At 38.0% G+C, this 24,704-nt stretch overlaps 1 non-coding gene and 1 pseudogene across 1 annotated transcript; one reads left to right on the forward strand and one right to left on the reverse strand.

Annotated features, from left to right (window-relative positions):
* Positions 1 to 8,887: 8,887 nt before the first annotated feature.
* Positions 8,888 to 8,996, forward strand: LOC148574151 (small nucleolar RNA R71). Its single transcript, XR_015905568.1, has one exon. It is a non-coding gene; the product is annotated as a small nucleolar RNA R71 (small nucleolar RNA).
* Positions 8,997 to 21,598: 12,602 nt separating this feature from the next.
* Positions 21,599 to 24,310, reverse strand: LOC148574152 (uncharacterized; annotated as a pseudogene).
* Between the last annotated feature and the right edge of the window lie 394 nt (positions 24,311 to 24,704).

The following is a 24,704-nucleotide window of genomic DNA, read 5'->3' on the forward strand; positions in this document are numbered from 1 at the left end:
AATGCCACTCGTTTATAATACATGTATTCCTTTTGCATTGACATGAATTTATATTGTCTTTCATTACCCACACTCTCCCCCCCTCATTGTTGCAATTTTTACTCTATTGATATGCCAGTTGCTTCTACTGTTTTCTCATTTGCATGTTGTAGCTACCATGTACTTGAGACCCTCACCATTTGGCATTAACTCACCCATATTTATTTTATTTTCTTATCTTTATTTCTGGGTTACTTTTCTTCCCTTTTCTCTTCTTTCAAGATGGCCATCAAGAAGGGAAACGAAAACTTTTACATGGGGCGACAAACAAGTTCCTACACACATTCTTTGGAAAAAGCATCAGTTGTAGCAGCCCGTCCACTTGCACATCTTAGAATGTACCGATGACGGTGCAATCTTTAAGTGTGGGGAGGTTGATACCGACTTCCGTGGGTTAGTGATTTCCCATTTCAACACCAATGTTTAATTTTTCTTGTTAAATTAGTTGTTACATTTGCATGTTTAATTGCATGTTTGTTGATTTTTTGCATGTTCTTCTACCACTACTTGGTTGGAGTAATAAGTTCTTTTTCAAGACCCTTTTTATAGCATTTTACTAATTTAAATTAAAACTTTTTTTTATAAACTTGTTTGAAAATTGTAATTTGGAACATGAATTATAGCTAAGAACACACAACCTGTGAGATTTGAGCTTAATTACATGGTTACATTATTTAACCATAATATTCTATTCTTGTGTATTTCCTTCTCTATGATTGTAATCTATATTTTGTTCCATTCTATATGTCCATTGTTTAGTGTATTTACATGCATACATATGATTGAGGCTATCATTTGTTATTAGCTCACTTATCCCAAATAGCCTACCATTCCATTTACCTTTGTTAGCCACTTTGAGCCTTTTATCCCCATTTGTTCTATATTTTACCACATCACTAGCCTTAAGCGGAAAAATAATTAATTACCCCAATTGAATCTTTGGTTAGCTTAAGATAGAGATTGTGTATCAATTAAGTGTGGGGAACTGTGGGAACTTGGGTTAATGGGAATGTATTATGTTTCTACTTTAATTGAATATTGGGAATTTGGGAACCTACTCATGTGAAACTAGAAAATTCCAAAGCCATATGTATTGATATGTTATTTTTGCTTTCATATAAAAAAATTCAAATAAATAAATAAATAAATAAGGGGACAAAATTACCCCAATGTTAAGTTTAATAAAAGATCAATGCATATGTGAAAAGATTAAAGATATCTGGTACATGAGTATGTGATACAAAAGTGAAAATTATGGGTAGCTAGGCATGAATTAGAATTACATAGGGTGTGTGTGTTAGGTGAGAGTTTAGGTTAGTCAAAGATTCATATTATAGCTCACTTGGCCATACATATATCCTCACCCTTACCTTAGTCCCATTACAACCTTGAAAAGACCTCATGATGTTTGCATTGGTATACTAAATATTTGTTGATTGGTTAGATGAAGAACAAGGTCTTAGAAAGACTAGAGAAGAGTAGAGTGATTAACCCTAGACACTTGAGAGATTAAAGTGCATATACACTACCAGTGAGGGTTCAATGCTTGATTCTACGTTCCCTACTTTCATGAGCTATCTTCTTACAAGTTTACTTGTCTTTTATTGTGTGATTTGAATTAGTGAAATCTGATTTATGTTTGTCTTGGAGAACTTATTTACTTTTAACCAAGTAGACAGAAACATCTTAGCATATAGTTGCATTCACATACATAGGTTGCATCCCATGAGTCTTACTTTCCCCCATTCATTTCTTTTGTCCCCTTGAGCTTAGCATGAGGACATGCTAATGTTTAAGTGTGGGGAGATTGATAAACCACTATTTTATGGTTTATCTTGTGCTAATTTGAGTGGCTTTTATCAATTCTTTGCTCACTAATTCATATAAATTGCATGGTTTTACAATTCCTTCCTAATTCTCTGATATAGTTGAAAACATGTTTCCTAAGCCTTTAAACTGTCAATTTTAATTATCCTTTATTACCATTCGACGTCGTGATATGTGTGTTAAGTGTTTTCAGGCTTTATAGGGCAGGAATGGCTTAGAAAGAGTGCGAAAACTGCATTTTGGAGAAGCTGGCAGCGACGTGCACGCATGGGCGACGCGTACGCGTGCCTAGCGCAGAAGATTGTTTTATGTTATTGATGCTTTCACTTGGTTGTTTGGGTTTTACATTCCCTATTACTTTTCTATTTTTTTATGTTATGCCTTCCAAGTGTTTGATAAAATGCTTGGGAGGATTTTAAGTTAGATTTGTATATTCATGGCTTTGGTTGATTAATTGGAGACACTTGAGTTATCAAACTCCTTTGTTGATTGATAATTGAAAGTTGCTGGTTAATTTGGACCCCTCTAAAGCTAGTCTTTCCTTAGGAGTTGACTAGGACTTGAGGAATCAAATTGATTAGTCCATTTGACTTTCCTCCAGAGTTAGAGGTTAACTAATTAGGAGCAATGAACAATTCTCATCACAATTGATAAGGATAACTAGGATAGGACGTCTAGTTTTCATACCTTGCCAAAAGCTTTTCTAGTTGTTAATTTACTTTCTTGCAATTTACTTTTCTTGTTCCTTTTTCAAAAACCCAAAAAGATACTTTTTCCATAACTAATAATAACCACACCTCCCTGCAATTCCTTGAGTGACGACCCGAGGTTTAAATATTCGGTTTAATTTTATTGGGTTTGTTTTAGTGACAAACAAGTTTTTGTATGAAAGGATTCTTTGTTGGTTTAGAAACTATACTAGAAACGAGGATTTATTTGTGAAATTCTTTACTAGCAAAAATCCATTCGTCAACCTCTAATGTTCATTTGGTCACGCGTACGCGTTACCCATGCGTACGTGTGAATGGTAAATTTTGCCATTTCACGCGTGCGCGTGACTCATGCTTATGCGTGGATTAAGAAATTTTCCACTTTCACGCGTACACGTGATCAACGCGTAGGCGACACCCAAAATTTTTCTGGGTCCAGAATTGAAAACATTCGAAGGCGTTGGAGGTAATGTTGGACCTCCAACGTTCTCCCCAATGCCAGCACCAGCATTTTGTAGCTTTCCAAGTTTGAGGCAACGTTGGATCACCAATGTTGCCCTCAACGTTGGCACCCACTTTTTCTTAAAGAAAATGTTGCCTTCAACGTTGGTGGATCAACGTTGCCACCAACGTTGCATCTCGCTCTCTTCTTCAATACTTTTTGCTCTGTTTCCTCCTCTTCTTTCTCCCTTCTTCCTTGCCTTATTTCCACCTACAATCAGTCAAACAATTGCCTCAAAGTTTACTGTAATCATGAGGTATTTGCACCATTCATAATACCTAGTAAAAGTAGCATAAAACCTTATGAAAAAGCACATAAACAACCATGCTCAGTTGACTTAGGAAATGTGGTATGCGAAATTGTTACTCGGGTTGTAAAATTTGTTGTTCGTTCTCTCCCTGGCAATGGCGCCAACAAACTGGTGCACAATACCATGGTCCAAACATAACTTCACAACTTCGCACAACTAACCAGCAAGTGCACTGGGTCGTCCAAGTAATAAAACCTTACGTGAGAAGGGTCGATCCCACGGAGATTGTTGGTATGAAGCAAGCTATGGTCATCTTGTAAATCTCAGTCAGGCGGATATTAAATGGTTATGGAGTTTTCGAATAATGATAATAAATAAACAGAAAATAAAGATAAAGATACTTATGTATATCATTGGTGAGAATTTCAGATAAGCGTATAGAGATGTCTTCGTTCCTCTGAACCTCTGCTTTCCCGCTGTCTTCATCCAATCAATCTTACTCCTTTCCATGGCAAGCTTTACGTAGGGCATCACCGTTGTCAATGGCTACATCCCGTCCTCTCTGTGAAAATGGTCCAAATGCTCTGTCATGGCACGGCTAATCATCTGGAGGTTCTTGATCATACTGGAATAGGATTCACCCTCCTTTTTGCGTCTGTCACTACGCCCAGCACTCGCGAGTTTGAAGTTCGTCACAGCCATGCCTTCCCAGATCCTACTTGGAATACCACAGACAAGGTTTAGACTTTCTGGATCTCAGGAATGGCCATCCATGGGTTCTAACTTATACCACGAAGATACAAATAACTCGGACTCGGTCCCCTGTATTAGATATCTAAGAGATATTCATTCTAGCTTGTTTGCATGTAGAACGAAAGTGTTTGTCAGGCACGCGTTCATAAATGAGAATGATGATGAGCGTCACATAATCATCACATTCATCATGTTCTTTAGTGCAAATAGATATCTTAGAAGCGGAATAAGTTGAATTGAATAGAAAAACAGTAGTACTTTGCATTAAATCATGAGGAACAGCAGAGCTCCACACCTTAATCTATGGAGTGTAGAAACTCTACCGTTGAAAATACATAAGTGAAAGGTTTAGGCATGGCCGAATGGCCAGCCCCCAACGTGATCAATATGATCCAAAGCTAAACTCAAAATCATAAGATGATCCCCAGATGAAAATACAATAGTAAAAAGTCCTATTTATACTAAACTAGTTACTAGGGTTTACAGAAGTAAGTAATTGATGCAGAAATCCACTTCCGGGGCCCAATTGGTGTCTGCTTGGGCTGAGCTTGAAGTTTACACATGCAGAGGCTTCTTTTGGAGTTGAACGCCAAGTTGTAACGTGTTTTTGGCGTTCAACTCTGGTTCGTGACGTGTTTCTGGCGTTTAACTCCAGACTGCAGCGTAGAACTAGCATTCAACGCCCTTTTGCGTCGTCTAAACTTGGGCAAAGTATGGACTATTATATATTTCCGGAAATCCCTAGATGTCTACTTTCCAACGCCGTTGAGATCGCGCTATTTGGAGTTCTGTAGCTCCAGAAAATCCACTTTGAGTGCAGGGAGGTCAGAATCCAACAGCATCAGCAGTCCTTCTTCAACCTCTGAATCTGATTTTTGCTCAAGTCCCTCAATTTCAGCCAGAAAATATTTGAAATCACAGAAAAACATACAAACTCATAGTAAAGTTCAGAAATGTGAATTTAACATAAAAACTGATAAAAACATCCCTAAAAGTGACTAGATCCTACTAAAAATATACTAAAAATAATGCCTAAAAGCGTATAAATTATCCGCTCATCACAACACCAAACTTAAATTGTTGCTTGTCCCCAAGCAACTGAAAATCAAATAGGATAAAAAGAAGAGAATATACTATAAATTCCAAACTATCAATGAAACATAGCTCCAATCAAATGAGCGGGACTTGTAGCTTTTTGCCTCTTGAATAGTTTTGGCATCTCACTTTATCCATTGAGGTTCAGAATGATTGGCATCTATAGGAACTCAGAGTTCAGATAGTGTTATTGATTCTCCTAGTTCAGTATGTTGATTCTTGAACACAGCTACTTTATGAGTCTTGGCCGTGGCCCTAAGCACTTTGTTTTCCATTATTACCACCGGATACATAAATGCCATAGACACATAACTGGGTGAACCTTTTCAGATTGTGACTCAACTTTGCTAAAGTCCCCAATTAGAGGTGTCCAGGGTTCTTAAGCACACTCTTCTTTTGCTTTGGACCTTGACTTTAACCGCTCAGTCTCAAGTTTTCACTTGACACCTTCACGCCACAAGCACATGATTAGGGACATCTTGGTTTAGCCGCTTAGGCTAGGATTTTATTCCTTTAGGCCCTCCTATCCACTGATGCTCAATGCCTTGGGACCCTTTTTATTTACCCTTGCCTTTTGGTTTTAAGGGCTACTGGCTTTTTGTTCTTGCCTTTTGGTTTTAAGAGCTTTTGGCTTTTTCTGCTTGCTTTTTCTTTTTCTTTCTATTTTTTTTCGCTATATTTTTTTCTTTTCTATTTTTTTTCTGCAAGCTTTTGTATTCACTGCTTTTTCTTGCTTCAAGAATCATTTTTATGATTTTTCAGATTATCAAATAACATGTTTCCTTGTCATCATTCTGACTTGTTGGATGGGGTTTGTTAGAACTTCCCAACCTCTTCTTTGGATCTCATGTCAGATCTCCGGATACTCATTTTTCTTGAGTTTGAAAGGGACCTCGGGGGATCACCTTTTTCTTGGCCACAACATCATAGAAGTGGTCTTGATGGGCTTTGGAGATGAATCTTTCCATCTTCCATGACTCGGAGGTGGAAGCTTTTGTCTTCCCTTTCTCTTTTCTAAAGGATTCTCCGGTCTTAGGTGCCATCAATGGTAATAGAAAAACAAAAAGCTTATGCTTTTACCACACCAAACTTAGAATATTGCTCGCCCTCGAGCAAGAGAAGAAAGAAAAGATGAAGAAGAAGAAATGGAGGAGAGGGAGAGAGGTTTGTGTTTCGGCCAAGAAGAGGAAGAGAGGGTTGTGTTGTGTGAAAATGAAGAAGAATGGAGAGGTTTATATAGTGAAGGGAGAGGGGTTAAGGTTCGGCCATATGGGGTAGGTTTGGGTAGGAAAGTGATTTTGAATTTTGAAGGTAGGTGGGGTTTATGAGGTAGGTTTATGGGGAAGAGTGGATGGATGGGAGTGGTGAATGGGTAATAGGGAAGAGAGCTTGAGGTGATTGGTGAAGGGTTTTGGGGAAGGGTGTTTATTGGGAAGAGAGGATGAATGAGAAGAGGGAAGAGTATAAGTGGAGGTAGGTGGGGATCCTGTGGGGTTCACAGATCCTGAGGTGTCAAGGAATTGCATCCCTGCACTAATTAGGCATGTAAAATGCCTTTGCATGCAATTCTGGCGTTTAAACGCCGAATTGGTGCTTGTTCTGGGCGTTCAACGCCCAGATGCAGCACGTTTTTGGCGTTGAATGCCAGTTTTATGCTTGTTTCTGGCGTTCAGCGCCAGCTTTCCTCAGTATGCATTCCTGGCGTCTGAACGCTAGGATTCTACTTGTTTTGGGTGTTCAACGCCAGATCCATGCTCTGTTCTGGCGTTGAACGCCAGCCAGATGCTCCTTACTGACGTTTAAACGCCAGTAAGCCCTTTCTCCAGGGTGTGATTTTTCTTCTGCTGTTTTTGATTCTGTTTTTAATTTTTGTATTTATTTTGTGACTCCACATGATCATGAACCTAATAAAATATGAAAGAACAATAAAATAAAAATAAAATTAGATAAATAAAAATTGGGTTGCCTCCCAAGAAGAGCTTTTTTAACGTCAATAGCTTGACAGTGGGCTCTCATGGAGCCACACAGGTGATCAGGTCAATTTTATAGACTCCCAACACCAAACTTAGAGTTTGGATATGGGAGTTCAACACCAAACTTAGAGTTTGGCTGAGGCCTCCCAACACCAAACTTAGAGTTTGACTGTGGGGGCTCTGGTTGACTCTGCAGTGAGAGAAGCTTTTCATGCTTCCTCTCCATGGTTACAGAGAGAGATCCTTGAGTTTTAAACACAAGGTTGTCCTCATTTAGTTGAAGGATCAATTCTCCTCTATCCACATCAATCACAGCTCTTGCTGTGGCTAGGAAGGGTCTTCCAAGGATGATGGATTCATCCTCATCCTTCCCAGTATCTAGGATTATGAAATCATCAGGGATGTAAAGGCCTTCAACCTTTACTAGCATGTCCTCTACTTGTCCATAAGCCTGTTTTCTGGAATTGTCTGCCATCTCTAATGAGATTCTAGCAGCTTGTACCTCAAAGATTCCCAGTTTCTCCATTACAGAGAGTGGCATGAGGTTTATTCCTGACCCAAAGTCACATAGAGCCTTCTCAAAGGTCATGGTGCCTATGGTGCATGGTATTAGGAACTTCCCCGGATCCTGTTTCTTCTGAGGCGATCTCAGTTGATCCAATGCATTTAGTTCATTGGTGAATAGGGGATGTTCATCTCCCCAAGTCTCATTACCAAATAAATTGGCATTCAGCTTCATGATTGTACCAAGGAACTTGGCAACTTGCTCTTCAGTAACATCCTCATTCTCTTCAGAAGAGGAATACTCATCAGAGCTCATGATTGGCATAAGGAGGTTCAATGGAATCTCTATGTTCTCTAAATGAGTCTCAGATTCCTTTGGTTCCTCAAAGGGAAACTCCTTATTGTTCACTGGATGTCCCAGGAGGTCTTCCTCACTGGGATTCACGTCCTCTTCCTCTCTTGTGGGTTCGGCCATGATGGTCAATTCAATGGCCTTGCACTCTCCTTTTGGATTTTCTTCTGTATTGCTTGGGAGAGCACTAGGAGGGGTTTCAATGATCTTCTTACTCAGCTGGCCCACTTGTGCCTCCAAATTTCTAATGGAGGACCTTGTTTCATTCATGAAACTCAAAGTGGCCTTAGATAGATCAGAGACTAAATTTGCTAAGCTAGATGGATTCTGCTCAGAATTCTCTGTCTGTTGCTGAGTGGATGATGGAAAAGGTTTACTATTGTTAAACCTGTTTCTTCCACCATTATTAAAGCCTTGTTGAGGCTTTTGTTGATCCTTCCATGAGAAATTTGGATGATTTCTCCATGAGGGATTATAGGTGTTTCCATAGGGTTCCCCCATGTAATTCACCTCTGCTATTGCAGGGTTCTCAGGATCATAGGCTTCTTCCTCAGAAGATGCCTCTTGAGTACTGTTGGATGCAGCGCATTCCATTCAGACTCTGAGAAATCATATTGACTTGCTGAGTTAATATTTTGTTCTAAGCTAATATGGCATTCAGAGTATCAATTTCAAGAACTCCCTTCTTCTGAGGCATCCCATTACTCATAGGATTCCTCTCGGAAGTGTACATAAACTGGTTATTAGCAACCATGTCAATGAGTTCTTGAGCTTCTGCAGGCGTTTTCTTTAGGTGAATGGATCCACCTGCAGAAGTATCCAATGACATCTTAGCTAATTCAGACAGACCATCATGGAATATATCCAGGATGGTCCATTCTGAAAGCATGTTAGAAGGACACTTTTTGGTCAGTTGCTTATATCTCTCCCAAGCTTCATAGAGGGATTCACCTTCTTTCTGTCTGAAGGTTTGAACATCCACTCTAACCTTACTAAGCTTTTGAGGAGGAAAGAACTTGGCTAAGAAAGTCGTGACCAGCTTATCCCAAGAGTTCAGGCTATCTTTAGATTGAGAGTCCAACCATACTCTAGCTCTGTCTCTTACAGCAAACGGGAAAAGCATGAGCCTGTAGACTTCAGGATCTATCCCATTAGTCTTAACAGTATCACAGATCTGCAAGAATTCAGTTAAGAACTGAAAAGGATCTTCAGATGGAAGTCCATGAAACTTGCAGTTCTGCTGCATCAGAGAAACTAATTGAGGTTTCAGCTCAAAATTGTTTGCTCCAATAGCAGGAATGGAGATGCTTCTTCCATCAAACTTAGAAGTAGGTGTAGTATAATCACCAAGCATCCTCCTTGCATTATTGTTGTTAGATTCGGCTGCCATCTCCTTTTCTTGTTCGAAAATTTCAGTAAGGTTGTCTCTGGATTGTTGCAATTCAGCTTCTCTTAGTTTCCTCTTCTGAGTCCTTTCAGGTTCTGGATCAGCTTCAACAAGAATGCCCTTTTCCTTGTTCCTGCTCATATGAAAGAGAAGAGAACAAGAAAAGAAGAGGAATCCTCTATGTTACAGTAAATAGGTTCCTTATTGTTAGTAGAAGAAGAAAGGGAATAAGAGTGAAGAAGAATGGATAATCCAAACACAAGGGTGAGGATAGGAGCAGAGATATGAGATGAAGAGAAGTGTTAGTAAGTAATTAAATAAATAGAAGAAGATGAGAGAGAGAAGTTTTCGAGAATAATTTTTGAAAAGGAGTTGATGATTTTCGAAAATTAAATGGGAAATAAAATTAAAATTAAAATTTAAAACAATTAATTAATTAAAAAGAATTTTTGAAAAAGAGGGAGGTGTTTTCGAAAATTAGAGAGGGGTAGTTAGTTAGGTAGTTTTGAAAGAGATAAGAAACAAACAAAAAGTTAATTAGTTAGTTGAAACAAATTTTGAAAATCAATTTTTAAAAGATAAGAAGATAAGAAGTTAGAAAAGATATTTGAAAAAGATAAGATAAAAAGATATTTTTGAAAAGATATGATTGAAATTAGTTTTGAAAAAGATTTGATTTTTAAAATCACAATTAATGACTTGATTCACAAGAAATCACAAGATATGATTCTAGAACTTAAAGTTTGAATCTTTCTTAACAAGTAAGTAACAAACTTGAAATTTTTGAATCAAAACATTAATTGTTGATGATATTTTTGAAAATATGATATAAAATTAAGAAAAAGATTTTTGAAAATTATTTTTAAAATTTTCAAAAATAAATAAGAAAAATGAAAAAGATATGATTTTTGAAAAATATTTTGAAAAAGATAAGATTTTCAAATTGAAAATTCGATTTGACTCATAAGAAACAACTAAATTTTAAAAAGTTTTGAAAAAGTCAACTCAAATTTTCGAAAATTTATGAGTGAAAAAGGAAAAGATATTTTTTTATTTTTGAATTTTTAATGATGAAAGAGAAAAACACAAAATTGACTCAATGCATGAAAATTTTGGATCAAAACATGTGATGCATGCAAGAATACTATGAATGTCAAGATGAACACCAAGAACACTTTGAAGATCAAGATGAACATCAAGACTTATTTTTGAAAATTTTTAAGAAAAGAAAAACATGCAAAACACTAAACTTAAAGATTTTTAATTTTTAGACACTAAGAATTCAAGAATGCATATGAAAAACAAGAAAAGACATAAAACAAGAAAATATGAAGATCAAACAAGAAGACTGGCCAAGAACAACTTGAAGATCATGAAGAACACTATGAATGCATGGATTTTTGAAAAATGCATAAATTTTTTTTTAGAAAAATGCAATTGACACCAAACTTAAAAATTGACTCAAGACTCAAACAAGAAACACAAAATTATTTTTGATTTTATGATTTAAAATTTTTTTTTTTTGGATTTTTCGAAAATTATTTGAAAAAGAAAATAAGGATTTCAAAATTTTTAATATGAATTCCAGGAATCTTGTACTCTTTAGTCTAAAGCTTCAGTCTAGGAATTAGACATGGCTCACTAGCCAGCTAAGCTTTAGTATGCTATTACATGCATTGAAGTGATTAGTTGAAGCCTCAGTCTAAAAGAATTTAGACATGGCTTTACAGCCAGCCAGGATTCAATAAATCATCATGAAACACTAGAATTCATTCTTAAAAATTCTGAAGAAAAATATATTTTTTGAAAAGATTTATTTTTTTTTCGAATATTAAATGGGAAAAACGAAAAAGAAGGAAATATTTTTGAAAATTTTTTTTGAAAACTTTTTGAAAATAAAATAAGAAGAAAATTACCCAATCTGAGCAACACGATGAACCGTCAGTTGTCCAAACTCGAACAATCCCCGGCAACGACGCCAAAAACTTGGTATGCGAAATTGTTACTCGGGTTGTAAAATTTGTTGTTCGTTCTCTCCCTGGCAATGGCGCCAACAAACTGGTGCACAATACCATGGTCCAAACATAACTTCACAACTTCGCACAACTAACCAGCAAGTGCACTGGGTCGTCCAAGTAATAAAACCTTACGTGAGTAAGGGTCGATCCCACGGAGATTGTTGGTATGAAGTAAGCTATGGTCATCTTGTAAATCTCAGTCAGGCGGATATTAAATGGTTATGGAGTTTTCGAATAATGATAATAAATAAACAGAAAATAAAGATAAAGATACTTATGTATATCATTGGTGAGAATTTCAGATAAGCGTATAGAGATGCTTTCGTTCCTCTGAACCTCTACTTTCACGCTGTCTTCATCCAATCAATCTTACTCCTTTCCATGGCAAGCTTTATGTAGGGCATCACCGTTGTCAATGGCTACATCCCGTCCTCTCTGTGAAAATGGTCCAAATGCTCTGTCACGGCACAGCTAATCATCTGGAGGTTCTCGATCATACTGGAATAGGATTCACCCTCCTTTTTGCGTCTGTCACTACGCCCAGCACTCGCGAGTTTGAAGTTCATCACAGCCATCCCTTCCCAGATCCTACTCGGAATACCACAGACAAGGTTTAGACTTTCCAGATCTCAGGAATGGCCATCCATGGGTTCTAACTTATACCATGAAGATAATAATAACTCGAACTCGGTCCCCTGTATTAGATATCTAAGAGATATTCATTCCAGCTTGTTTGCATGTAGAACGGAAGTATTTGTCAGGCACGCGTTCATAAATGAGAATGATGATGAGCGTCACATAATCATCACATTCATCATGTTCTTGGGTGCGAATGGATATCTTAGAAGCGGAATAAGTTGAATTGAATAGAAAAACAGTAGTACTTTGCATTAAATCATGAGGAACAGCAGAGCTCCACACCTTAATATATGGAGTGTAGAAACTCTACCGTTGAAAATACATAAGTGAAAGGTTCATGCATGGCCGAATGGCCAGCCCCCAACGTGATCAATATGATCCAAAGTTGAACTCAAAATCATAAGATGATCCCCAAATGAAAATACCATAGTAAAAAGTTCTATTTATACTAAACTAGTTACTAGGGTTTACAGAGGTAAGTAATTGATGCAGAAATCCACTTCCGGGGCCCACTTGGTGTGTGCTTGGGCTGAGCTTGAAGTTTACACGTGCAGAGGCTTCTTTTGGAGTTGAACGCCAAGTTGTAACGTGTTTTTGGCGTTCAACTCTGGTTCGTGACGTGTTTCTGGCGTTTAGCTCCAGACTGCAACGTAGAACTGGCGTTCAACGCCCTTTTGCGTCGTCTAAACTTGGGCAAAGTATAAACTATTATATATTTCTGGAAATCCCTGGATGTCTACTTTCCAATGCTGTTGAGAGCGCGCCATTTGGAGTTCTGTAGCTCCAGAAAATCCACTTTGAGTGCAGGAAGGTCAGAATCCAACAGCATCAGCAGTCCTTCTTCAACCTCTGAATCTGATTTTTGCTCAAGTCCCTCAATTTCAGCCAGAAAATACCTGAAATCACAGAAAAATACACAAACTCATAGTAAAGTCCAGAAATGTGAATTTAACATAAAAACTAATAAAAACATCCCTAAAAGTGACTAGATCATACTAAAAACATACTAAAAACAATGCCCTAAAGCGTATAAATTATCCGCTCATCACAATGCATGAAGTTTTAATCCAAACACTTAGTTATTGTGCAAGAAAGTGCATAAAAACTTAATGAAACAAGAGAAAAATGCTTGTGAAACTAGCATAAGATGACTTGTCATCACAACACCAAACTTAAATCTTGCTTGTCACCAAGCAAGCGCTAAAAATAAGAAAAAGGCATGAAACTGATAAGCATATATGTGTCCTTATTAGTAAGTAATTGAATTTCACTCATAGGGTTTTATACAGACAGAATGCAGCTCAATTATTGTCAACATCCAAATGCAAAATGCCCCTTTAAGTGTTAATTAGAGTTGCTACTACCAGACCTTATTCTGTATTGGTCCTTGTGAGATTTTCTTTCTTTCCTTTGCTTTAGAAACTTATTTATCAATTATAGCTCAGTGTCAAGTGTTGCTTCAGCTTCTTAGCTAAATTTTCAATCAACACTTCTTCACTACAGATACTTGGCTCACAATTCTTCTTAAGACATTGGTGCCCAGCACCTCTTTGGGTTACTAAATGTCTTGTAACTAGGTTGCTCTTGATAATGGACTTTTGGTTGATAATCCTGGGTTAGTTAACCCAAGTTACCAACTGTTGAAACACTCCTTAGAACCTAATCATCCAAGCAGATCCTAGTACAAAGACACCACAGGCATATGTCTTAAGATCCAAGCTATTGGTGTCTAGCTTTTATTATTTATTTCTTTCATTTGTTTGCTGCCAATTCTTGGCTTTTCTTTCTTTCCTTCTTACTTTTTTCTTTTCTTCCAAGGACATTTATTCATCAAAGATTCATACTTGAAAGAAACATTCTACCTTGCAGCTTTTATTATTGAGCTTACCAACTAATCAAGCAATTACCACCACTGATCCTTATTTTAATGTCTACCGTATTGGACTTTTATAGCTTTTATTTTAACCTTTTCTTTTTTTGAATCAAAAGGGTTTACAAGACAAACATTCAAGCAGATTAAAATAAAGCAAGAACTTATACTAGAACATTTAGCAGACATCAGAATTTGCACTAATTAGACAAATCAACGGGATATATATAAACTTCCAATTTAGAACATTTTAAAGTAAAGGGAATTAAGTGACAATACAACCTCATGGGTATGTCTTCAAGCTTTCCTTTTGTCATCACTATTTATAACTTCTGTATTTCTTTTGGTGCTAATGTATGATTCTTTCAAGAGGTCGAATGCTTCCATGCATAATCATTGGAAGTTACTTGTTCCCCAAGCACTTAAAAAAATGGTTAGCATGTATGAACTGTTGTAGGTTTTTGAACTTACTTTGGTGTGGAAACACCAAACTTAGTCCCTTTCTACTGTCTATAGTAAGATTAATCATATGCATGAAACCTTGTGATTTTATTAAGTAAACCAATAAAGAAATTCAAGTAACTGTCAAGAGATTTACTTGATTGTTTTGGAATTTATGACTCCTGATGTTCTTCAAAGGGTTATAATGTCTTTCCATATAATCTTGGTGGGACACCAAACTTAAAACCAAACATTCATCCTTTTTATACTCCTTTTGGTGTGCAACACCAAACTTAATTCCTTGCAATACAGGGGAACTCTTGAATTTTATTGAAATAGCTATGAAAAGAAACTACCTCTAGTAGGGTTGCCTCCCAACAAGCACTTGTTTATCGTCATTAGCTTGACGCCAGTCCTCTGTTAGGGTGGCTGATGATTGTAGTGCCTCAACTTGTCCCCTCTCACTGTCAACCTTATTCCTATACATTGATGAACAATCTCTATGTGTTCCAGCGAAAATATTTTGTTGACAGTACAATAATCATCAGGTTGTGGGAATGTCTCCAACTGTTGGTAGATCAGTCTCACTTTGTCTCCTTCTGAGAATTCTTCAGTTGGGATTTTCTTGTTTCTCCACCCTTTTGGAAACTTTTTCTTGCTCTTCTTTCCTGCATTTAATGACTGGTGCACGAAATTACAATCACACTTTTGTAACTCCGCACAACTAACCAGCAAGTGCACTGGGTCGTCCAAGTAATACCTTACATGAGTAAGGGTCGATCCCACAGAGATTGTTGGCTTGAAGCAAGCTATGGTTATCTTGTAACTCTTAGTCATGATATCAATAATTCTCAGATTTAATTGTAAAAAGTAAAAGAACATGAAATAAATACTTGTTATGCAGTAATAGAGAACAAGTTGAGGTTTTGGAGATGCTTTGTCTTCTGAATTTCTGCTTTCCTACTGTCTTCTTCTTCATGCACGCAAGACTCCTTCCATGGCAAGATTTACGTTGGGCATCACCGTTGTCAATGGCTACTTCCCGTCCTCTCAGTGAAAATGTTCCAAATGCACTGTCACCGCACGGCTAATCATCTGTCGGTTTTCGATCATGTTGGAATAGGATCCATTGATCCTTTTGCGTTTGTCGCACGCCCAACACTCGCGAGTTTGAAGCTCGTCATAGTCATCCCTTCCCAGATCCTACTTGGAATACCACAGACAAGGTTTAGACTTTCCGAACCTCAGGAATGGCTGCCAATAATTCTAGCCTATACCACGAAGGTTCCAATCTTAGATTAGAAACCCAAGAGATACACATTCAAGCTTGATTGCATGTAGAACAGAGGTGGTTGTCAGGCACGCGTTCATAGATGAGAATGATGATGAGTGTCACGGATCATCACATTTATCAGGTTGAAGTGTGAATGAATATCTTAGAATAGAAGCAAGCGTGATAGAATGGAAAATAGTGGTAATTGCATTAATTCATGAAGAACAGCAGAGCTCCTCACCCCCAACAATAGGGTTTAGAGACTCATGCCGTAAAAGATACAATATGAAACGTGTAGAATGTCATGAGGTACAAGATGAATTACTAAAAGTAGTTTTTATAGTAAACTAGTGACCTAGGGTTACAGAAAATGGGTAAGCTAGGGTGTTTAGTGTAAAAATCCACTTCCGGACCCACTTGGTGTGTGATTGGGCTGAGCATTGACGCTTTCATGTGTAGAGACTTTTCTTGGAGTTAAAAGCCAGTTTTTGTGCCAGTTTGGGCGTTTAACTCTAACTTTTATGCCAGTTCTGGCGTTAAACGCCAGAATTCTTAAGCTGACTTGGAATGCCGATTTGGGCCATCAAATCTTGGGCAAAGTATGGACTATTATATATTGCTGGAAAACCCAGGATGTCTACTTTCCAATGCAATTGAGAGCGCACCAATTGGGCTTTTGTGGCTCCAGAAAATCCACTTCGAGTGCAGGGAGGTCAGAATCCAACAACATCTACAGTCATTTTTCAGCCTCTGAATCAGATTTTTGCTCAGGTCCCTCAATTTCAGCCAGAAAATACCTGAAATCACAGAAAAACATACAAACTCATAGTAAAGTCCAAAAAAGTGAATTTCAGATAAAAACTAATAAAAATATAATAAAAACTAACTAAAATCTACTGAAAACATACTAAAAATAATGCCAAAAAGCGTTTAAATTATCCGCTCATCACAACACAAAACTTAAATTGTTGCTTGTCTCCAAGCAACTGAAAATCAAATAGGGTAAAAAGAAGAGAATATACAATGAATTCCAAAAACAACTATGAAGATCAGTCTTAATTAGATGAGCGGGGCTATTAGCTTTTTGCTTCTGAACAGTTTTGGCATCTCACTTTTTCCTTTGAAGTTCAGAATGATTGGCATCTATGGGAACTCAGAATTCAGATAGTGTTATTGATTCTCCTAGTTAAGTATGTTGATTCTTGAACACAGCTACTTTATGAGTCTTGGCCGTGACCCAAAGCATTTTGTTTTCCAGTATTACCACCAGATACATAAATGCCACAGACACATAACTGGGTGAACCTTTTCAGATTGTGACTCAGCTTTGCTAGAGTCCCCAATTAGAGGTGTCCAGAGTTCTTAAGCACACTCTTTTTTGCTTTGGACCACGACTTTAACCGCTCAGTCTCAAGTTTTCACTTGACACCTTCACGCCACAAGCACATGGTTAGGGACAGCTTGGTTTAGCCGCTTAGGCCAGGATTTTATTCCTGAGGGCCCTCCTATCCACTGATGCTCAAAGACTTGGATCCTTTTTATTACCCTTGCCTTTTGGTTTAAAGGGCTATTGGCTTCTTCTGCTTGCTTTTTCTTTCTTTTTCTTCTTTTTTTTTCGCATATCATCCTCTCTCTTTTTTTTTCTTTCTATTCACTGTTTTTTCTTGCTTCAAGAATCAATTTTTTGATTTTTCAGATTATCAATAACACTTCTCCTTTTCCATCATTCTTTCAAGAGCCAACAATTTTAACATTCATAAACAACAAATTCAAACATATGAACTGTTCAAGCATTCATTCAGAAAATAAGAGTATTGCCACCACATCAAAATAATTAAACTGTTTTAAAATTTGAAATTCATGTACTTCTTTTTTTTTCAATTAAAAACACTTTTTATTTAAGAAAGGTGATGGATTCATAGGACATTCATAGCTTTAAGACATAAACTTTAAATTTTATTAATCATGGAATGACAATAAGACTCAAAAATAAATATAAGAGAAAACTAATAATATTAGGAGACAGAAAAGTAAAAAAAAAATAGAAAAATAAATGACTCTTAAAATAGACTCTTAATAATAAAGGTTATCACAGAGTTAGGACTGAACAACCTTGATTTTGAGAAGTGGATGCTCCCTCAATCTGTGGGGTGCTTGGTCCTTCAAGGGAGAGCTTCTGGCGCTTCAGCTCCTGTAGCTCACGCCCCTGCTTCTCCTGTTCCTTCAGCAGTTTGCAGAGCATGCAGTTTTGATTCTGCTGTTCTTCCTTAAGTTGTTCCATAGCTTCTTGCAGCTTGGTAACAGATGCTTCTAGGCGGGTCTAGTTATTCTCTTCTTATTTGTTAGCCACAGATTTAAGTAGAATTCCTGAACCATGTTTCTTCCAACCTTTGTTTCAGGATTAGCTAGAATTTTCCATCCTCTGTTTCGAATTTGCTCTTGGATCTCCGGATCTTCATCTTCTTTCAGATTGAATTTAACTTCCGGGATCACTGACCTCAGACGCATTATTTTGTGGTAATGGTCTGCATGTTCTTTGGTTAGGAACCTCTCTTGATTCCAAAGACTCTTTGGAGTATTCTCTTTCTTGCCTCTTGATTTGGTTTGCTTTCCCTTAGTTGCCATGATCTTGATGAGTCTTAGCTCAGTGATCACGGAAAAACATACCAAACTTAGAGGTTTGCTTGCCCTCAAGCAAAAGAAAGGAAAGGGGAGAGAGAGAAGAAGAGGCAAATTCGAATGGTGGAGAGGAGGAGATAGCCGAATGTGTATTTATAAAAGGAGGGGAGGGATTTCGAAAATTTTAAAAGAGATATGCCATAGAGATATGATTGATGGAAGAAAATAAAATCATGATATGAAAAAGATAAGATTTTCAAAAAGATATAAAGAGGTTAAATCTGATAATTTGGTTATGCATCTAAGAAATAAGAGATGATATGATGGGTTTGAAAAGATTTGAAAAGAAATTGAAAAGATAATTGAGTTTTTGAAGAAGATTTGGGAAGGATTTGAAAGAAAATTGAAAAAGAGATTTAGAGAATTGTTGAATTTTTGAAAATTGAGGGTGAATAATGAAAGTTTGAAAAATGTTTATACAGAAAATTATGAGTTAAAACATGAAAATTTGAAAAAAAAATTGAATTTGGAAACAAAATCTCCTCCCCCTGCCTTTCTGGCGTTAAACGCCCAGAATGGTATCCATTCTGGCGTTTAACACCCAATTGTTGGCCATTATGGGCGTTTAACACCCAGCCAGGTACCCTGGCTGGCGTTAAACGCCAGAAACCCCTTTATCACTGGGCGTTTTGCTGAACACCCAGGATGCTGCAATTCTGGTGTTAAACGCCCAGAATGGTACCAATTCTGGTGTTTAACGCCCAAAATTGTACCTTTACTGGCGTTAAATGCCCAGAATGGTACCCATTCTGGCGTTTAACGCCCAAAATGCCCTTTATTGGTGTTTTCTTGTCAGCAAGCTCCTTTTCTCTGCTTTTTGCACTGAATCCTTCTGTAACGCTATGAATTCCTTCAATTTTGATGATTAACCTTTGAAGAAAGTGTATATCAAATTTCTACAAGTATTATTTAAAACAAATAACCTGCTAATGGCTGGGTTGCCTCCCAGCAAGCGCTTCTTTATTGTCTTTAGCTGGACCTTTACTGAGCTTCATTCAAGCCTCAGTTTTGAGCATTCTTGCACAAAATTGCTTTCAAGATAATGTTTGATTCTTTGTCCATTAACAATGAACTTTTTGTCAGAATCAATATCTTGAAGCTCAACATATCCATATGGTGACACTCTTGTAATCACATATGGTCCCCTCCACCAGGATTTTAATTTTCCAGGGAATAATCTGAGCCTAGAGTTGAACAGCAGAACTTTTTGTCCTGGTTCAAAGACTCTGGATGACAATTTCTTGTCATGCCACTTTTTTGCTTTTTCCTTATAAATTTTTGCATTTTCAAAAGCATTGAGTCTGAACTCCTTTAGCTCATTTAGCTGGAGCAATCTTTTCTCACCAGCTAACTTAGCATCTAGGTTTAGGAATCTGGTTGCTTAGTAGGCTTTATGTTCCAGTTCTACGGGCAGATGACAGGCCTTGCCATACACAAGCTGGTATGGAGAGGTTCCTATAGGAGTCTTGAATGCTGTTCTGTATGCCCACAGAGCATCATCCAAGCTCTTTGCCCAATCCTTTCTATGGGCAATTACAGTCCGTTCCAGGATTCTTTTTAGCTCTCTATTAGAGACTTCAGCCTACCCATTTGTCTGTGGATGATACGGAGTTGCTACTTTGTGGCTAATTCCATATCGGACCATGGCAGAGTAAAGCTGTTTATTGCATAAATGGGTGCCCCCATCACTGATTAGTACTCTGGGAACACCAAATCTGCTGAAAATATGTTTTTGGAGGAACTTCAGCACAGTCTTGGTATCATTAGTGGGAGTGGCAATTGCTTCCACCCATTTAGATACGTAGTTTACTGCCACCAGAATGTAAGTGTTTGAGTATGATGGTGGAAAAGGACCCATGAAGTCAATACCCCATACATCAAACAACTCAATCTCTAAGATCCCTTGTTGAGGCATGGCGTAACCATGAGGTAAGTTGCCAGCTCTTTGGCAACTGTCACAGTTACACACAAACTCTCGGGCATCTCTATAGAGAGTAGGCCAGTAGAAGCCATATTGGAGGACTTTAGTGGCTGTGCGCTCACTTCCGAAGTGTCCTCTATACTGTGATCCATGGCAATGCCACAGGATCTTCTGTGCCTCCTCTCTAGGGACGCATCTGCAGATCATTCCGTCTGCACATCTCTTAAAGATATATGGTTCATCCCACAAGTAGTACTTTGCATCAGAAATTAGTTTTTTCTTTTGCACCCTGCTGTACTCCTGGGGTATGAACCTCACAGCTTTATAATTTGCAATGTTTGCAAACCATGGTGCTTCCTGAATGGCAAAGAGTTGCTCATCTGGAAAGGTCTCAGAGATCTCAGTAGAAGGGAGGGACGCCCCAGCTACTGGTTCTATCCAGGACAGGTGATCAGCTACCTGGTTCTCTCTTCCTTTTCTGTCTCTTATTTCTATATCAAACTCTTGCAGAAGCAATACCCATCTTATGAGCCTGGGTTTTGAATCCTGCTTTGTGAGTAAATATTTAAGAGTAGCATGGTCAGTGTACACAATCACTTTTGATCCTACTAAATAGGATCTAAACTTGTCAACGGCATAAACCACTGCTAGCAGCTCTTTTTCTGTGGTTGTGTAATTCTTCTGTGCGTCATTTAGAACACGACTGGCATAGTAAATGATGTGCAGAAGCTTGTTATGCCTTTGTCCCAACACTGCACCAATGACATGGTCACTGGCATCACACATTAATTCGAATGGTAATGTCCAGTCAGGTGCAGAGATGACTGGTGCTGTGACCAGCTTGGCTTTCAGGGTTTCAAATGCCTGCAGACACTCTGTGTCAAACACAAATGGCATGTCAGCAGCTAGCAGGTTGCTTAAAGGTTTCGCAATTTTTGAAAAATCCTTTATGAACCTCCTATAGAATCCTGCATGCCCCAGAAAACTTCTGATTGCCTTAACATTGGCAGGTGGTGGTAATTTTTCAATCACTTCTACCTTGGCTTGATCCACCTCTAGTCCCTTGCTTAAAATTTTGTGCCTAAGGACAATTCCTTCAGTCACCATAAAGTGACATTTTTCCCAGTTTAAGACTAGATTAGTCTCTTGGCACCTTTTCAGGACAAGTGCTAGATGATTAAGACAGGAGCTGAATGAGTCTCCAAATACTGAGAAGTCATCCATGAAGACTTCCAGGAACTTCTCTACCATATCAGAGAAGATAGAGAGGATGTACCTCTGAAAGGTTGCAGGTGCATTGCACAGACCAAAAGGCATTCTTCTGTAAGCAAATACTCCAGATGGACATGTGAATGTTGTTTTCTCTTAGTCTTGAGGATCCACTGCAATTTGGTTGTAGCCTGAATAGCCATCCAAAAAGTAGTAGTATTCATGGCCTGCTAGTCTCTCTAGCATCTGGTCTATGAATGGTAAAGGAAAATGATCCTTTCTGGTGGCTGTATTGAGCCTTCTGTAGTCAATACACATACGCCACCCTGTAACTGTTCTTGTGGGAACCAGTTCATTCTTTTCATTATGAACTACTGTCATGCCTCCCTTCTTGGGGACAACTTGGACAGGGCTCACCCAGGGGCTATCAGAAATAGGATAAATAATCCCAGCCTCTAGTAACTTAGTGACCTCTTTCTGCACCACCTCCTTCATGGCTGGATTTAGCCGCCTCTGTGGTTGAACCACTGGCTTAGCATCATCCTCCAATAGGATCTTGTGCATGCATCATGCTGGGCTAATGCCCTTAAGATCACTTATGGACCACCCAAGAGCTGTCCTGTGTGCCCTTAGCACTTGAATTAGTGCTTTCTCTTCTTGTGGATTTAAAGCAGAGCTTTTGATCACTGGAAAAGTGTCACCTTCTCCAAGAAATGCATATTTCAGGGATGGTGGTAGTGGTTTGAGCTCGGGTTTAGGAGGCTTATCCTCTTCCTGAGGAATTTTCAGAGGTTCTTTTATTTCCTCTGATTCCTCCAGACCAGGCTGAACATCTTTAAAGATGTCCTCTAGCTCTGATTCAAAACTTTCAGCCATATTGATCTCTTCTACCAAAGAGTCAATAATATCAGTGCTTATGCAGTCATCTGATGTGTCTGGATGCTGCATAGCTTTGACAGCATTTAATTTGAACTCATCCTCATTAACTCTCAGGGTCACTTCCCCCTTTTGTACATCAATAAGAGTTCGTCCAGTTGCTAGGAAAGGTCTTCCCAAAATGAGAGTTGCACTCTTGTGCTCCTCCATTTCCAGCACTACAAAGTCAGTGGGAAAGGCAAATGGCCCAACCTTGACAATCATGTCCTCAATTATGCCTGATGGATATTTAATGGAGCCATCAGCAAGTTGAAGACATATCCGGGTTGGTTTGACTTCTTCAGTAAAGCCAAGCTTTCTGATAGTGGATGCAGGTATTAGGTTGATACTTGCTCCATGGTCACATAGAGCTGTCTTGGTGCAAGCACCCTCTAATGTGCATGGTATCATAAAGCTTCCTGGATCTTGAAGCTTCTCTGGTAAGCTTTTCAGAATGACTGCACTGCATTCTTCAGTGAGAAACACTTTTTCAGTTTCTTTCCAATCCTTCTTATGACTTAAGATCTCTTTCATGAACTTAGCATAAGAGGGTATTTGCTCAAGTGCCTCTGCAAACGGGATCTTTATCTCAAGAGTCCTGAGATAGTCTACAAAGCGGGCAAATTGTTTATCCTGTTCCACTTGGCGGAGTTTCTGAGGATAAGGCATCTTGCCCTTATACTCTTCAACCTTAGTTGCTGCGGGTTTATTCCCTACAGAAGTGGTTGGAGAAGCCTTCTTAGAGGGGTTACTATCAGCACTTGCACGTGTCTAATCCCTCATTGGCGTTTGAACGCCAGGATTGGGTGCAGGATGGGCGTTTAACGCCAGCTTCCCACCCTTTTCTGGCGTTTGAACACCATAACTGGGCAAGGAATGGGCGTTTAACGCCAACTTTTCTCCCTTTTCTGGCGTTTGAACGCCAGAATTATTCCTATCTGGGCTTTTGCTGTCCTCAAAGGGATTTTGGGCAGTGGTTTGATAATCCTCTGTCATTTTTTCCTTTCTTGACTTTTTGCTACTTTGAACTGAATTATTCAATGTCTTCCCGCTCCTTAGTTGAACAGCTTGGCATTCTTCTGTTATCTGTTTAGATAGCTACTGTCTTGTCTGATTTAATTGTGCTTCTATATTCTTGTTAGCATTTTTAGTGTCTTGGAGCATCTCCTTGAATTCTGCTAATTGTTTTGTCATTAGAAGTAATTGCTGATTTTGTTCAACAATCTGTTTTTGAGGATTATGATCAGTAGTTGCTACCATAGCTTCTTTTTCTTTGGAGGGCTCATTGCTTGAGTACAGATGTTGATTTCTAGCAACTATATCTATGAGTTCTTGAGCCTCTTCAATTGTCTTTCTCATGTGTATAGATCTACCAGCTGAGTGGTCTAGAGACATTTGAGCTCTTTTTGTAAGCCCATAGTAGAAGATGTGTAACTGTACCCACTCTGAAAATATTTCAGAGGGGCATTTCCTTAGCATCCCTCTATACCTCTCCCAGGCATTATAAAGGGATTCATGATCCTCTTGTTTAAAGCCTTGGATGTCCAGCCTTAGCTGTGTCATCCTTTTTGGAGGGTAAAATTGATTCAGGAATTTTTCTGATAACTGTCTCCATGTTTTTATGCTTGCTGTGGGTTGGTTATTTAACCACCTCTTAGCTTGATCTTTTATAGCAAATGGAAATAGTAATAATCTGTAGACATCCTGATCCACTTCTTTATTACGTACTGTGTCAGCAATTTGTAAAAACTGTGCCAGAAACTCAGTAGGTTCTTCCTGTGGAAGATCGGAATACTGGCAATTTTGCTGCACCATGATAATGAGTTGAGGATTTAGCTCAAAACTGCTTGCTTTGATAGGAGGTATACAGATGCTACTCCCATATGCAGCTGTAATGGGGTTGGCATATGACTCCAGAGTCCTTCTGGACTGTTCATTTCCACTTATGTCCATGATAGAGAAAAGGGAATTGATATGAATTGTAAATAGATTATATATATATATATATATATTAAGGTAACCAAAATTAAAATAAGATAAAATAAAACAAAATAAAATAATTGAAAAATTGAATATAAATTAAAAAATTAGAAGAAATTAAAATAAAAGCAAATTGAAGACTAAATTAATTAATTAATTAGAAAGATTTTGAGATTAGCAATCAAAAAGATATGATTGAGGATTATTTTGGAAAAGATATGATTGAGAAGATATGATTGAAGAAATTAAAAAGATTTGATTTTTTTTTTTTGAAAAAGATTTGAAAAGATCAATTTTTGAAATTAGAATTTTGACTTGCTTAAAAAGAAAAGATATGATTTTGAAAATCTTTGACTACTTTAATGCT

The sequence above is a fragment of the Arachis ipaensis genome, chromosome B2 (genome assembly GCF_059453495.1).
Source record: "Arachis ipaensis isolate K30076 ecotype BB chromosome B2, ASM5945349v1, whole genome shotgun sequence".
Classification (NCBI taxonomy): Eukaryota; Viridiplantae; Streptophyta; class Magnoliopsida; order Fabales; family Fabaceae; genus Arachis; species Arachis ipaensis.